The sequence below is a fragment of the Triticum dicoccoides genome, chromosome 5B, assembly GCF_002162155.2.
Source record: "Triticum dicoccoides isolate Atlit2015 ecotype Zavitan chromosome 5B, WEW_v2.0, whole genome shotgun sequence".
Lineage (NCBI taxonomy): Eukaryota > Viridiplantae > Streptophyta > Magnoliopsida > Poales > Poaceae > Triticum > Triticum dicoccoides.
Window position 1 is genome coordinate 445,047,161 of NC_041389.1, and position 5,573 is coordinate 445,052,733.

General features: G+C 48.8%; 1 long non-coding RNA gene across 1 annotated transcript; it reads right to left on the reverse strand.

The window, feature by feature from the left end:
• Window positions 1-3,583: 3,583 nt before the first annotated feature.
• On the reverse strand, window positions 3,584-5,252 carry LOC119310370. The gene is made up of 2 exons (XR_005150688.1): window positions 4,233-5,252; window positions 3,584-4,126 (listed from the first exon to the last, which is right to left on the reverse strand). It is a non-coding gene; the product is annotated as an uncharacterized LOC119310370 (long non-coding RNA).
• Window positions 5,253-5,573: the final 321 nt, after the last annotated feature.

Here is a 5,573-nt window from a genome sequence, read left to right on the forward strand (position 1 = left end):
GCCCTCCTTCTTGCACTAAGCTCCCCCAGTGGTCGTCAAGGTCGGGGAGGTCGAGCAGCGGCTCGAGGTCGGTGAGGCCCTCAGGCGCAAGTTCCAGCTGCATCCCTGGGTGGAGGAGGGGCGCAGGGTAATCACACTAAGGTCGACGATGGCTCGGGGAGACGTGAAGGAGCTCCGGAGAGGGCGAGCCGAGAGCGCCGACCAACGATCGGCGTTGTCGGGGTCAGGGATGTCAAACGGCGGCTCGAGGTCGACAAGGCCCTCGGGCGCGGGGTCCTGCTGCGTCCTTAGGCTAAGGAGGGGCGCAGGGGACTCACGTGGGTCCACCAACTGCGACTCGTGGAGATGTGAAGGAGCCCCAGAGAGGGTGAGCCGTGAGCCCGGACCATTGAGCGGCGACGACCGAGCGCGATCGTAGAGCCGGGAAGATCGTCGCACCGTCTCTGCTGCTCTGCTCTGCCTCTCTTATCCCCTCGCATAAGGCGCACGGGCTCGCTGGAGCTCCGCCTCGCCGGATTAGGCGGCTCCGTCCGGCCCTGCAAATCAAAACAAAGTGTTGCTGCGCTGGTTCGTAGCTAGTTCTGCGCAGGAACGAGACGGAGGAGAATAACACGTACAAGGCGGCGAACCTCAAGTGCCGTAGCGCAGGCGAGCCGACGCGAAGAGGGCGCAACAGTGCCAGCGCGAGTGCGGAGAGGAGGAAGAGAGCGACCGACGAACGAAGCGAGGTCCGAGGTTTCTTGTATAAATATTCTACAATCCTTGCCTCGCGCGGGGTCTGAGGTTTTTTTTTTGCGGGGTGAAGAGAATCTCTATTAAGCTTACGGTGGCTTTTCAGCCGTAGCCAGGTTTACAACATGATCTGTACCGCCAGCCAGCCATACTGTTGTGTGTGGATTGCTACGGTCATATGCGGTTAGCTCATGACTAACAATGTTCGGAGGCGAGGCGAGGCGATGAGGTTTGACCTATGTACAAGTATTTGGTTCACGAGCTAAATAAGCAGCGAGGCTAGAGCTTCCGCGAGTCTTTTGTCCTTTTGGTTGGTATATACTCCTACTTAGAGTGTTGATTGTTGCTACGTACCAGCTACTCGCTGCTAAATACAGTAACTCTAGTCTAGGAAAGAAGGGAGGAGATAGTGAAGACACGCAGCAAGAAACTAGGACGCGTCCCGAGCACCTTTCCTTTTTTTGGTAAGCATGAAACAAACTAGATGCAATCATGCGCTTTGCTGCGCTGCTAGATCATTGTTATGGTAATCGGTAGCAGTGGGCAAAGTCATCCTTCTCAAGCAAGTGCTACGATACAATGCAATAAAAAGATTGAAAAGGGGCAAATAGTAATTAACTGCATTGGGTTTTAAGGGCATCGCCAATAGTCTATATGTTAGTTTGTTGGTAAAATATATCATATCATTAACCAACACCTTAACATAAAACAACTCCAATAAGTTGTATCTAGTTTGCCTAATAGGATGTGAGATAATAAATAAGATGCTCTCTCATTCTACATTGAAGCTTGTGCAAAGGGTGTTGGTTCATGTACATACAACCTTCTTTTATTTCCTCGTTTATTGTATGACACATCATCAAAAATCCTATGTGGCAAAATTTACCAACAACTATCTTACAGCCATTGAAGATGCCCTAACAGTACGATAGCTAGAGTCAATGAAGCCAGTGCAATTAACATTGTATTTGCCACACACAAAGGACCACTTCAATTATGTCAATACACTACCCAATACGCACGTGACGGAGCCAAGTCTGGACACAGGTACAACTAATAAGTTTACAGCTTCTACTCGACTATAATGCAAGTGTTACATGGACATTTGCGGTGGCCCAACCAAGTTGCCCAAATGAGATGCAAATGCGCCCACGCAACCTGCAGAGTTTAAATCGGTAAGGAGTAACCATGCCCGGAGAAACAAAATCCGCTTTCAAATTGCACTGCTAAGTCAAGTCCAAAGTTTCGTTCTTCATATATGCTTTGTGATAGAAATGGCTTATACTTAAGTTCTGACGATGTAAATTTCAAAATAAAATGACTATAATATGTTCTTCCATGCATAGTTACCCATTTTAGCTACCCAAATCTTCTGGTTGGGCTAATAAATGAAGCACTGATTGGCATTTCGGGTGAGAATATAGGGCCTGTGTACTATAGCCGGTCTATTTTGATAATATTATCAGAATAGTTATTCTGATAACACTTCCGCACTGCACGTTCAACGCAAGTGCACGTCATTGTTTGAACCAAGTGTGCTGCAGTACTCACACGAGTGAACCTGGTGTCGGAAAAAATAGCACGCAGTGTTTTTCCGATACTGTTTTTGCTCTAATTTTATAACTGTTTATTGGAACGAGGCATATAATATACCGTTGAAAAGCTATTGATTAGGCGCAACTTCGCTATTTTGAACACTTTTCGAGATTAATTTCGGTTTAAGAGCAGTTTAAAAAATGGTGCGGCGGATGATGAGTGGCAGCGAGCGTATTTTCGTCATTTTTTCTAAACCGCTCATCGGAATAAGGCAAATGATACGCCGTTAGAAAGATATCGTTGAGGCGCATCTTTTTCATATCTATTATTTTCTCTAATTCGTTACGGTTTAATAGCAGTTCCAAATTTACTAAATTGCGGAATTATGTTTTTTGAATTTTTTGCAATTTTTGGTATTGTTTTCGCTCTAGTTTTTGAACCGTTTGTCGAAATGAGACGCATAATACGTCGTTGGAAAGCTATGGACAAGGCGCAACTTTCATATGTAGAAATGGTTTTGAGATTCCTTACAGTTTTAAGTTAATTTTGAAAATCGTGCGGCGGACGACGAATGGCAGCGGCCGTTTTTCGCGAAATTTTTCAAACCGATTCTCGAAATGATTCAAATGATATGCCGTTGGAAAGATATCAACGAGACACAACCTTTTCATGTAGAACACTCTCTCTAATTCCTTACAGTTTAAGAGCAGTTTTAAATTTACCAAAATGTGGACACTCTGTTTTTCGCGACACCCAAATCGACGTGGGTACTTCATCCGACTGAAAACTGCACTGCATCGGATGAAAAACCGCACTTCATTGGACAAACAAGTGCACTGCATGATTTCTTTTTATGGGACGTAAATTTTCCTAAACGAGATGGAGTGCACTTCATGTCGAGTGTTGGTGAACCACAATACTATGAAAAGTGAACCTCGAGACTACTGTAAACGAGCCATACTGCATCAGACAGAAAACCGCACTTCATTGGATAGACAAGTGCACTGCATGATTTCTTTTTTGTGGACGTAAATTTTCTTTTTTTGTGGGACGTAAATTTTCGCAAACGAGGTGGAGTGCACTTCATGTCGAGCATTGGTGAACCGCAATACTATGAAAAGTGAACCACATTCTTTTTCTTTTATCATCTCCATAACTTTTTTCATCAACGAGTATGGATTGCAGGGACGAGGTGAGTGTACTGCATCAATTTTTCTTTTTTCAATTTTGTTTCTACTGCACACAACAGAGTGAGCTGCATAAAAAGTCAAGCCTTTCCAATTTACTTTTCTCCCAATTTGTTTTTGCACTTGGATACAACAGAAGTGCACTTCATTTTCATACTATTTTTACATTGTACAGGAACATAGGCCCCAAGCCGGCTACCACGCAAAACACAGACATACACACAAAACCATCATGAGGCACATTGTACTTCAGTAGGGATGGCATCGAGAGCAACCAAAACAAACTGAAGGCCGTCGCCGATGAACTGCATGTTGGGGAAGGAGAGAGCTGCGAGGGGGTGCTCCGGTGAACCACCTGTGATGTGTACAAGCAGTAGCGAAAACACTAGCTATTTGGGTACTGCACCAATGGTCCAACCGACCTGCAACGAAGAGCAACCTGCACTGCTCGCTGCATGGGCCAGCTAGAGAACCTCCTGTCCACACCAAGTAAAATGCAGTAATCTAACTGGAGAACCTCCTACAGCACGCATCCATACAACAGCTTCGCACTACCGAAACCGAAGTGCATGCCAATCATCCTCAAGTGCTTGCGCACTGCATGGACGCCCCAACTGAGCTGCAACGAATAGCAAGCTGCACTGCTCGGCCGCAAAAGAATTGTCTTGTTTCTGCAAAACAAAACACACCAACAGTGGAAATTCTTCACAACAACGATGGCTAGAGGACCTGGCAAAACGGAGGAATGCAGACAACGGAGATGAAATTGAACCTAACTTTTTGCACCGCACGCATTGAACATTTGTTCCAAAATCAAGCACCGTTGTATCGCAGAGTGCACTGCATCAACACCGGCCACCATAGAGACAAAATAAACTGCAGAAATAGCACGAAGTGAACGCAAATACGGGTACCGAACATAATTTGCAAAATTTGCCTGTGCCAGCGAGCGGCTGAGATGGATCCAGCGGTGCTCGTTGACCCTGGATCTGCTCCATCGCTGGCGGCTTCCTACTGTAGTCACTTCAACGGCAACCGGACACAGGGGCTCCGGGAGAGCTCGTGGTCGCCGGGGCTAACCGGGAAAGGCGGGTTAGGCCGCTAGGAAGCCCGACGTGGTGGCGAGGCAATGAACCAAGATGAGGTACAGTGGGCGGGGATTGGTGGTGCGCGGAGGACCGAGCTGCACATGGGTGGCAACCGAGCTGCACGGGGCTGGCGGCACGGTGGATGCCTCGGATCCCTCGTCGCGGACCCCCCAGATAACCGAACCCCCTCCAATTTTTGAAGCCAGCTGCCCCTGACGCCCCTGGGATGGCTAAGTCCCTTGGCTGTGAAAGTGGATTGCATGGCTCAAGAGCAAGGGGGAGGATAGCTCGCCGGAGCAGGGGGGCCGGACAGGAGCCGGGCTGGCTATGGATCTGAAGCAGGCGGGGCATGGCGAGAAGGCCGTCGTGGGTAGCAGGGGATCCGCGCGCGCGGATGCACGAGGTGGAGAGGAGCTCTAGTGTCGCGTGGAGATGGTTGTAGGGGGCGGCGCGCTGGTCGTCTCGGGGCAAGAGGTCGCCGGGGCACCACACATCTTGGCTACCTTGACACTAGGGGAAGGTAGCGGGGATGAAGCGGAGTGGATCCGGGATGGGCCAACGCTGGGTAGGGCCGTGGCGACGGTGGGAGGTCGCCTCCACGGGTTGATCTTGGTGGGCGGAACCGGGATGGGATTGAGGTGGCCGTGGGGGGAGAGAGGTGGCCGTGGTGGGTTGGAATCGGGCTGGGGGATCGTGTGTGTGTGGAAGGGTGACGGGTGCGGATCCTGCGAGAAAGAAGGTGGGGTGGATTGGGGGTCTGTTTTCAATCCAGCTGCCCGGTTCGAGAGGATGTGACGATGTTAGCAGAATAAAAAAATGATGTGCAGAATAAAACTCTTAAAGAGTGTTATCATAATATATATATATATATATATATATATATATATATAGGGCTGGAATATTATTCTGTTACCCCTCGGCCCTCCTATAAGGGCGAGACGCCGTAGAAACACCCCACCCCGAACCTAACCCACCTTCTTCCGCCGGAGGCACCCGTCGCGGGCGAGCGAGCGACGGCGTCAGCCGGAGC